Source organism: Sinohyriopsis cumingii, chromosome 3 (genome assembly GCF_028554795.1).
Source record: "Sinohyriopsis cumingii isolate HCF-2022 chromosome 3, ASM2855479v2, whole genome shotgun sequence".
In the NCBI taxonomy this organism is placed as follows: Eukaryota; Metazoa; Mollusca; class Bivalvia; order Unionida; family Unionidae; genus Sinohyriopsis; species Sinohyriopsis cumingii.
In genome coordinates, this window is record NC_142963.1 from 63,076,164 (window position 1) to 63,088,071 (window position 11,908).

General features: G+C 33.3%; 1 long non-coding RNA gene across 1 annotated transcript; it reads right to left on the reverse strand.

The window, feature by feature from the left end:
- Window positions 1-2,640: 2,640 nt before the first annotated feature.
- On the reverse strand, window positions 2,641-11,699 carry LOC149802980 (uncharacterized). Its single transcript, XR_016420119.1, has 5 exons — window positions 11,600-11,699; window positions 10,016-10,088; window positions 6,658-6,803; window positions 5,567-5,762; window positions 2,641-3,341 (listed from the first exon to the last, which is right to left on the reverse strand). It is a non-coding gene; the product is annotated as an uncharacterized LOC149802980 (long non-coding RNA).
- Window positions 11,700-11,908: the final 209 nt, after the last annotated feature.

Sequence of the window (11,908 nt, forward strand, 5' to 3'; positions counted from 1 at the left end):
TTCTACTCTGAGCTTTATCCTTTGAATCATGATCACGCTGGGCAAAGCTAATGAAAGCCCTCTTATTCCTTTGATGACAAGGATCTATTGTAAAGTCATTTGTTGGAGTCTCTATTGGTACAACTGTTGAATGTCGAATGTTGATGCCTATCTTAGTTCCATCAGCAGCTAACAGTTTTGGACTAAATTTGCAAATGGAACAAGGCTGTCTATAATCTAAATTGAACTTACTTATCCAGGACAAAAACCAAGCAATAAAAGTATTATTTGACATAAAAGAAGCAGAATTATGACTGACACGTTTGTAGAAGCTATTCATGATTGTACAATAGAAGCCAAAAGAAATATATGAGTTCAGAACATGGTCCACAAAGTCCCAGCCAATTTCATCGCCAGCTCCAGTATCCTGGTAAGAAAGTGGATGGCCTCTCTCTCTCCTGGACCTATGTCACAATCCCGAGTGCCACTTAAACAACGGCGACACCAAATCTAAATACAAAATAAGAAATATCAGAATCCTGATTTACACTTAAACAACTGTGATAACAAATCTAAATATAAAATCACACACACACACACACACACAAAATGTATCATTTACCAAATAAATAAAACATTATGCAAACAACACAAATGTAAAAACAGATTCCTCACTGATAAAACGTTAAGACTATTATCTTTTATACTGCTGGAAACACTAAGGCAAGTACACTGTCTTGACCACTGAAGTCAATCTTTTTATATCATAAAATTAGATGCTAATGCATGTTGTGAAATTTGTGAGTTTTCAAAGAACTAGATTTGGGTTTGTAAAGCAATAGAAAAATTATTCTCCCACATCCCCATAACTTAGTCGATACGTCTTAGCTTGATAAAAAGGACTTATGCATGCCAATATAAGCAACAACACATTTTCCAGTTGTCGGTATAAAATGTTTTTTGTGTGCATATTTATGCTAACAATCTTTGACAGAAAGACAGAGATATGAATAGATAGGAACAAATAAAAATGCCATGCTTTCTAATAAAGTGGTTACTTAAAAGATGAGTTAGTTCATCATCAATGAATTGAAGCTCATTGAAAGAAGAAAATAAAGCAAAAATTTATACATTGTGTTTTACAGGTCCATGACATGTATATACAGTGGAAATATGGGATACTGCAATTGTCTCTCCATTAGGAAAGACATATCCTACCTGAAATCAATCAATTAAACAAAACTTTAAGTAATTCTAATATGACTGAGGAAAAGTATGAACAGACAGTGAATGTTCAAGGACCAGAATTTAACCAAATTTCTTGTTGCAATGTGACAAATATTTCCTGAAGATGCAGCATGACCAAAGTAAATGTACTTTTATTTATTGTGTACAGGATGTGATATTAACTGTCTACTCCTGGTCCATCTGAACCTGTACTGAATCCCATTAACATGTGCAGAAAAATCTGACAATGATACAATTGTTTTAGAATGAAATTTGATTTAAATTATGGATAAGCAATTAGTACATATATTGTATAATTTTCCATAATAAGTAATATGCATATGACAACTCTGTATGATAGTCAATCAATGAAAGTACATCCATCCTTGGTCCATACAAATACTGGAAGTCACAAAGACGATGATTATTCTGTATTCCAGATGTTTTCTTTAGGCAATAACTTTTTTTTCTCCAAGCAATTTATCCTTCCTTTATTACACACTAGTTGATAATGCACTAACTCTTCCATACAAAACTGATAGATAACCTCAGTTTTTTCATGTAAACATCATAGATTTTTCTCAAACAGTATGTTCACGCTCCCACTCATAATAAGTAAAAGAGCTGATGAAAGATACACTCGAAAAATGATGTATGGTGACTATCTAATTAAAACTGTAACCAATAATAAATGGTAATTACAGGTAATTTACTTCTGTTACATGCATATAGTTTGTATAATTGTTGTAATGTTTTATGTCAGTTGTTGATGTGATCACGAGCATAATATTGAGCTACCTGAATGCATTTTACCATAGACCCTTATTTAATATTGGTTATTTTCATTCTCTTTTAAATACATTCTCCCAAATTAAGTTTGGTTTGGCATTTTACAGTACATCAACACAATGTAGTTTATTGGGGCAAAGTACCTTGCCAAGAACACACCACTGTAATTGTATCTGGCCTGATCCCATCAGTAGATCCATCCATGTGTCAGCATGGACTTTCAATTAATTGAGGTGAGGACAAAGGGTCTCAGCGTTGTCAAGACGGACAACTTTACATTTTGAAGATGAATAAAGTGCATTACAAAATACAGACTGACAAGATAGACTATTGTCAGTGATATGAACAAAAGTACATGTTTTGTCATCATCAGAATACACTGAGAACTTCAAAGTTTTATCAGATGAGGTTGGCATCTGGCAAATAGGCTCATTAATTTATCTTTGGCTGCTTCAAGTTTTCCAATTATCTTATTTTCTGACCTGGAAGAATTATTTAATAGAGAAGGTATATGGTCACTGATCAATTCATTAAAAAGTCTCATATGGCAGCATTTCACATCACTCAGATCTCATCAAGATTTTCCTGATGCATACTTATTGTGGCTAACTGCAGTAATATGCCATACATTCCACAGCTACAAGACAATTCAGTTATCTATATCTGTTTTGGTCAAATGAACATAACAGTCTTCCTGAAACAGTCCAGTTGTCATACTAACTTCATTCATTGTAAAAATATTCACATTAGCTGCATTACATCGCCAAATTACATGACCATTTTCAATCATTGCATATTTGAATTTATCATAACAAGATCTTTCTTCAGCTATATTTTCTGAAGAAAACTGAGGGTCTACAGTATGTATGTTTGTCATCAATTCTTCAATTGTCAAACGTCTAGTAGGTTCATGACGTTTGCGTTTGGATGCAGGGGGAACTATGTCACCATAATCAGATGACTCGGGTAAACTTTCAAATGTGGAAGTAGACTGAGCTGGATCTAAGGCAATATTTTTATATTTGGAGCAAATCGAATAGAACTTATCCATGTTACCCTCTCTAAAATTGTACAGCACCTGATTCCTTAGTGAAGCAGGTTTATACTTTTCTTTCATATCTGGAATTGATAGCCACTGGGAATAACAAACTGTCTTGTGCTGCCATTTATGCCAATTTGGAAATATGGAGATATATTGAAGCTCCTGATCTCATGAAACTGGATATTCAAGTGGAACAAAGACATCTGAGAATGTAACTTGTTGGCACATACAAACTTCAGTTCTGTGAGTTTCAAAAGCGGCCTGAAAGGCAGTCCCATCAAAACATTTACTGGCAGAAAAAAAACTGAAATGTAGGAAAAGAAAACATATTCTTTTATTGCATGCTAGTTGAAACAAATCTGTGATTAATATTCCTCGATGGAGATTTTATGCAAAAACGTAAGACCCTGCAAAATGACTACACTACAAAAGCAATTGAAAATCTCAAGTACCAATTTTTTCTCTTTAGTGTATTTGTTACAGATTGCAAATAGTAAAGCCAAACCCATCATGAGATCTCAATCAATTTTGTACCCTGCAAAAATGATCATAAGTCAATTACTCATGTCACATTTCAACAATATCATGCACATACTTGAATGGCAGCATGTAACAGTGATCACTCACAACCACAATATTGAATTTCTCTTCCAGTAATTAGGTTATCAAACGGGTATTGTACAGATTCAGTTCTTATTAAAAAAGACCAATAACTAAGTCAGCAATTGAGCTGCAAAGACACACTTACTAAAAGAATCAAGTTCACATACAATGCAGTTAACCTAACGAATTGTATGGGTTTTTTTTGAAAAAGCTACTAACAATGATGCTCACAGCTAGAGGAAATGTGAGCGATTTGATCATATAAATATACCAATGCCTCCTCAACATCACACCCTTAGCCCATGATGAAGACGTGTAGAGCTTAACAGTGCACAACTGTTTTTAAAAAAGTGCAAGTGAAATGCCTGTAAAGAAACTTGTCTTCTCATGATGAGCTGAACAAGTACCAAGTTTCAGGGTAATCCACTAAATACTTTGAGTAACTGCATTAACAAAATTTGGTCATACACTGTATCCAACTGTAATCCAAAAATGTCTACAACCCTTACAAATATCATGGGAGCACAAAGATTTGTACATGCAGTTTTAGATGAATATTGTCACACATGCCAATTTTCATGATCCTTTCAAAAAGGCACCACAATCAGTAGCACTGACAAGATTTTAACAATGCATTCTGCTGCACGACAATACATCAGACTAAAATTGCAAAAGCAAAGTGAACTGTTTATATGAACATTTTCAAATGATGACTGTAACATGCAGTTACATGGCAATCCAATGAAAAATGTGAGACAAGCTGACTTCACAAAATCCTATCAAACATTAATCTAAGAAAGTAACTACCTCTAACTGAAATAGCAGCAGAGATTTGTCAACGTATGCAACTTCCGATAATGATGAAAACATATTTTCAAATGTCATGGCAATCCAATGAAATCTGAAAGATTAGATGATTCATTAGATAATATTATGCACTGTCTTTAGATTGAAGTCAATAAAGGACAATAATTCTAAACTTAATTAGCGGAACAGTGATTTGATATATGCATTATTTGTTAATGAACATAATATTGTACTGAATTTCATTACAATCCATAAAGAAGTTGTACAATTTGCACTCACAAGTTTGTATCATGCACTGCATTAATCTACAAAAGAAAAATGAACAAAAATTGCAGAAGCACACTGATTCATTGATATATGTATCTTCTGATAATGACATTAGGATTTACCAAGTTCCTAGTCCAATAAAAAACAAAAGGACTAGTTCAGGGGGCAATTTTGTTGCTGGCTTGCCAGACGAATACCTGTGGGTTCTGAGGAAGGTCATTTAAAATTGATGGCCATCGGCCCAATTAAATTTTCCTCCATCATTATTTTCCTCTGATTGGGAGAGCCAGTTGATTTTCTGCAGGGCCAATTGATTTTCACACAAGATGGTCACACCAGCCAATGGAAAAAGTCTGTGTCACATCAACCCATGCTAACTGTACTAACAAGACTGTGACATTCAATGACAGAAACAGCAATACATATAATAAAAATTGCAGGGGCAAATGAGTCTCGGATTCGGATAATGTGGTTATGTGAGAAAGCTTGCCGCTAGCTTATCGTCGGTCAGTGGTTCTTTCTGGGGGTTTTCCGGGTTCTTCCTCCACCATTAATACTGGCCGCCATGTATAGCCTATCTTGTGCTGAAAAATGGCGTTAAACCCTACAACAACAGCAGGGGCAAAGCTGGTGCATATTTAGGTAATGACCAGTACATATAACATGTTTTATGCCAACTCATAAAAATATACGAGAGACTAATTGTCTTAACAGTGTGCTGAATGGAAGGAAGGATAGACATATATGAATTAGTATATGGACATGGTTATAACAAATGGAAAATGAAAGATGGATATAGAAAGACTGATGGAAAGGTAATAATGATTTCCTGCATTTCTTCTTAATACTTACTTCGCATTCTGTTTGTCTTTGTAGCTCTTTTTCTTCTCTATGTACACCATCACCCCCATACACTCAAAATTATTTTCTTTGAAAATATTTGTTTGTACGTGATGAAGAAGATGATCTAACGACTTCCTAATACTGTATTTATTTTGGAACAGTATTTCGGAATACCTTCTTCCTGTGGATGGTAATTTCTTTGACTCTGTAATGAAACAAAAAAAAAACAAAAAAACACTATAAGCATAATGTTACTGTGTTTAACTTGCTCACCACAGACAATCAAATGTAGGTTATGGCATGCATCTACTTGCCAGCATGCACAAAAAAAGATCCATACCCTCTGTCAAAAGAACTAAACGTGACTATTTCGATGCAAGTTATATACATGGTAAAATATACAAGGTATAGATGTTAAATTTCTGTAAAATGTACATAAAGTATAAAGGTTTTACTGGGATGAATGGTGCAATTTTGTTTGCGGGTTTAGTGCTCTTTGTGGATGTCATTCACTTTATCTTACTTGTTTCCTTACTGTAGCTGCTTAATATTTAACAATTTGAAGGTCTGGTTAAATTACTTTGATGTTGTTGCCATTTTGGTTTCTGGCTACGTTTCTCTTATAAAATGACATATTTTCCATTTTTATCACTCATAAGATCATGTGTTCATGTGTTCTACTTTGTTCTACTCATAAGATCATGTGTTCTACTTTGTTTCCTCATGTACCTCTTGAAATAAAAATTACTTGACATCCAAATGATGTACTTGTCTTATGGACACTACAAGACATTCTTCTGTTTAAGCTGTATTCTCAAACTTGAAGTAGGAGTTGGTAAGTGTATATTACTATGGTACTATGGTACCAACACTACAAAGTATAAAATTAAATGCACTATTAAACATTAAAGACAATCTTCTGTTCACATTTCACATCAACAATGCCTATCTTGTTCTCACTTCATTTTTGTTCAAAGTTAGGTTTTAAGATAGCTGATTTCGTGGCTTCTAAACACTTCAATATTAACTAGAAAGCTGGCAAGCTACAGGTATATTTGGTCATGTATTAGTAAGAAGAAAGCCTTGAATAATGCACAAACCTGGCTCTGGCAGCTTTTTGCGTTTCTCGGTTAGCAAATTAAAGTATTCTCCTTCAGCTGCTTTGATATCATCCAATGTAAATATGTTTTCCAAAAAAAATCCTCGTTTCTATCGCATTCAAGTGCCTGTTTGATAATATCCGAACCTTGAAAGAGAAAGATTTATAGGTAAAATGTTGTGCCTCGATTCTGGAGATAACAAATCATGCAGACAAAGACTCATCCACTATACTGCTTCAGAATGAAAAGTTAACAATGTTTATCAGATGCAATACAATTATATATATATATATATATATATATATATATATATATATATATATATATATATATATATATATATATATAATCAATAGATTGTCTTTAACAAGGAGAAAAGAACATTAAATATTTGTATAAACTGATAACCTGATAAAAAAGCTATATCTGTAAATTTTGACAAAATAACAATGTTAAAGATAACATTACTGTAAGCCTAATGTGCTTTCATTAACCACACATATCAGAAGATTAATAACTGTTCTCTGACAGTCTTAATTTCAGTTTAATGCTAAATGAAATAAAACTACAAATTCAACTTCTAAAAACTGCTGCATGACATAATTCCATGTTACGTCTGAGGTTGGATGTCCACTCTGTAAACACACAAAATAAAAAGATCATATATAATTAAAACCAGTTTGTGGCAGTTTACAGACACTGCACACAACTGTTTACTTCATCATTATCTATAGAAATATTCACACCACCAATATATTATTAGTTCTACATATCTACATCTTATCCACCACCTTAACAAAACTGACTGAAGATAAAAGGATCTTTCAAATGTATAAGAAGTGTATGTATATACATATATATACACATACACACACTGGTCCTGTTCTTATTATGTGGCCTTTTCAATTGAGGACTAAATGTTTTGTGCATAAGTGTATAGAATGTACATAGTACGGTAGTAAGAAAGTTACATACAACTTCAAAGCATTTAACATCTTCATTTAAAAGCAGCATTAATTATTAAAATGTTCTTGTCTTAAGAACAGACTTATTTCAATTGAACAACTGAATAATTCTTTTTCTCGACTTAAGAATGAAATGCAAGTGAGGTATATTTATCATGCAAATTGCAGAAACATTCAAAAATGTCATTTAAATCTTGGTACATATACAATGCTCTTTCCATTTACTCCATTTTCCAATGCTGATGAATATCCTCCTTATCTGTTACAAAAAATGTATTGGATTGGAGCCTTTCCAACATGAAGCGATTTGGGCCCCACACACCACCGCCAAGGATGTTGAGTCGAATGACTTTAACTTTTCTTTTAAAGTAATAGGTCTCCATTTTTGTGATGAAATGTTAAAGTTTTCTAATGATTTTTTCCTTTTTTGCTAATGGTACAGTACTGCAATTGATTATGAAGATGAAACTTTTGTGGACAAAATGCCTAGTTTATAAAGGAAGTGATGCATGAGTTGTCTCATGATTTTCTGGTCTTTGTCTGGTACTCAGTGCTGTTCAAGGTTAATTTCTTCCTGTGTGCTAATCCACAAATCTATTTTTAGCCCATGAAGACCATTTTGTAATCCTGGCATTTATAGATAATTATATATTAACCTTAGTGGTACACTCAAACCTGACATTGGGAAATAGACATCAGTAGAGATAATCATGTTACTTACTGTACCAATCAAATATTGGTTTCAGACACATATTAAAATAAAATGTTGCCACTTGTGAAGTGAAAATCTTACATTTGTGCACAATTATAATTGCTGCTGTTTGCATTTGAGGAGTGGACTTTCTTGGGGATACTTTTAAACAGGAACTCTTCAGTGCCATGGAATTCTGGCCATAAAAAGTGGGTGGACAGCTGTCAAAGAGACATTCAAGAGGGGGGCCACTGTACATAAAGGCTTCTAATGTTTTTTGTTGAACCCGATTGTTTTAACATGGCAAGGGAATTATAAAAGCATGAAAAAGACAATAATACTGACCATGAATAATACAAAATATTGAAATATGTATTTCATGAACTAATGTGTGAGAATGTATGCAGGTTCCTTTCTGGATGTGCTGTTGCATGGTTATCATTATCAATTTATAACGTATTTCCCTTTCAACTTTTTTATTGTAAGAAAATATATTTTCTTACATTAACATTTAGTTTGGAATATTAACCTGAAACAGTAGTTTCTTGTGATTTAAACAAAATCAAATTTAATATTAGTTAACAGGCTCAAGTCCATGAAAATGTATAATGCTTACATAGCAGACAAATTTGGTGAGTTTGATGGTGAACTAGCTCAAAAATAGTATTCTGTTATGGATAATAAAGGTTATTTCTGTTGCTTAAATCTTATCTAATTAATGCAAGCCATACAGGTTAACAACCCTGACAGTCTGTATTAAAACACATTATGATTTGTGGTGAGACAAATAAATGTGAGGATAATGGATGGATGGACAAGGACATGGAAAAATTATTTTACAAATATTCAAAAAGAAAAATTGTGAATAGCAAAAGGCACATCAGAATCAACAGCTTAATAAGGCTAACAAGTTTTATAAAAGATATTTTGAATTGTTTGGGAATGATGCTCTTAAACTGAAAATGTGCTTGACAGTCTAATACACAGATGGCAAGATGGAATCCATTTATACATCTTTTGTCAACTTTTGTTATGTTGGGGGTGAAAACAAAATGTCACCAAAGTACTATTGTGAAGTAATCAATCCATAACAGGCCTGCACAGGGTTAAACTACTGGTATTAAACAGCTAAGATTCCAATGATTTGATAAGTTTTGACTACAAAACACTGCATTTGCATCATTTTTTTAAATCAGTCACATCTCCTTAAATGATTATATTTATTGTCACAATAAGATGTCATATCCTCTCAAGTTTGGTTTTCACTATGAGTTTCCAGTGTTTCACCATTCACTGAATGTCTCTTATACATTCTTAACTTTAAAACTGTTGGAAACACCTGGAGATTTGAGGGATAGATCCTTGCATACCAATTTTAAGTTACTTTATACAACCATACAAGAATCTAGCATTTATATTAATTTTAGAAACATTTTCTTGGACACTGTATGCATTAATGGACATTTCATCATAGTAACAACTCATTTACCTCTCCACTTTGAACAATATTTGAAGTGTCTTTTGTGAAGATAAAACAACAGAAACAAAACTATTTCAGCCTTTAGAAACCAAAGCTTAATAAAAGCACTATATGTATCAGAACTGTTATGGAGGACAATCTGCAAATATAGTTGCTTAGTAATTTAAAACTTTTCTGTTAGTCATATGGAAATGGATAATCAATGCACACTTAGAGAACTACCTTTGTTTTGCTGCATTGTTGCTGTGTATATACCAAGTTAAGGACGGTCTGATGGAACACCCATGACAAGCACCTGCAAGAAAATAATATCCTTCATAAAATGCTGGGTGGAGATGGAAGTTTACATGCAGTGATTTAACCTAACCAATTAATAAATAAAAAACACAGTATGGCCACATGTATATGACACTGTATATGGGTGTTTATTATTTTTTTAACAATAGCTTTTGCAAGTTTTCAGTCATATCGCTATGTCTGAATCCAGGACAACCAGTCTTAACACTAACCTCTTAATGCTGAACGCCAAGCAGGGCAGCTGTTAGTACCATTTTTTTAAGTCTTTTGTATGACTCGACTGGGGTTCAAACCTATGATTTCACGCATCCAAGGCAGATGCTCTAACCACTAGGCTATTGACACTGTATACAATCATTGAGCATATTTATGGATGTATGTATGTAGAGAGAAAGGAGGGGGTATTCAACATAACACCAGTACATGCCTTAAAAAGCCAACCTGATTTGGTCAAAAAATATTGAAAAAACTAACCAATTTCATATCCCTACTTGTACTCTGGAAGCTGATGCTAAATTCAACTAAAACAAGATGAAGAAGATGGAACAAACATTAAATCTTGTCTTAGATATAAATATGACATTTAAAATGATGTCTCATTATTACCTAAGTATGTTGAGTGGTTGGCAGAGTTCTGTATTCAAATCATATGAAATAATGTATGACTATTTATCTCGGATTGCCAATTTAAAAAAGGAAATGTTATCAGAGCAACTCATTGATCTTGGTGCAAAAATTAGTTTACCTTCTTTTATTGAGAACTAAAGTGATTACTATCACTGGAAAAGATCATAAAACAGGGCCATATAGTAACATTTTCATATACTGGTCTGAGTATATTATTCCTTTTCTTAGATTTACGTAGAATTTACCTTTATACCATATGCTGTATTATATACCGCTTATACTAAATAAACCTTATAAAATAAACTAAGAAGCTGGAGTCTTGTTTAATTCATTATTTAATTTGATATGTCATACAAATGAGTTAATTATTAATAAAGTGCAATTATTGGGCGACAATACTGAACTTTCCACCAATGAGAGTCACTCAATATTCATTTAAACATTCTTATTTGTAAAAGTTTAAACAGTAACTTGCAAATATCGAAATGCGGGTAATGAGTATATTACGTATATCGTGTTACGAGGTATGCGGCAGCCTACGAATAGCTTTACGTAAATTATATACACGGCGGCAGTGCTTATAGTCTTTCCAGACATGGTAAACGGCAGCTGTTCGGTGTTTTAAAGGACGATTCAAATTGTTAATATAGGTTTTAAACTAGAACAACATAATCCATGGTAAAAGAGTAACTTACTAGAATTCTAAAATATTTCCTCTTTCAAACGGCTATGAATAAAATCACATTTTGTTTTCTTTAATAGACCATCCATTTCGGGTGGGTGTGTGGGTACGGATGAGATGATAATTTATAATTGGCAGCTGTTTGGTACGTCTATAATACACACATTGGTGTAATCTTTTCAAGAAATTGAAATACAAACCTGTTCACTGCTCTCACTGCGTAACTTCTGATAATGTGTACTTCCAGAAGTACTGGGCACGCCAGTGTTCATTTCTTGATGGTCGATTTTCATCTTTTGACGCCATATTTACAGCTGCTGAGTTTGGTTTTGTGTGTGATGTCATGACCACGTGACACTTTTTGGAAGAAATTACGCGATTGGTTCCAACGATTTCGCATGTTCATAGTCTGTTAGAATGTGCAATAAACCAGGCACGTTGTCTTTGTTTTTACTGAGAACATCATGACTCCCTCTGTTGTCACAGTGCTTTATTATTTTATTGGAACT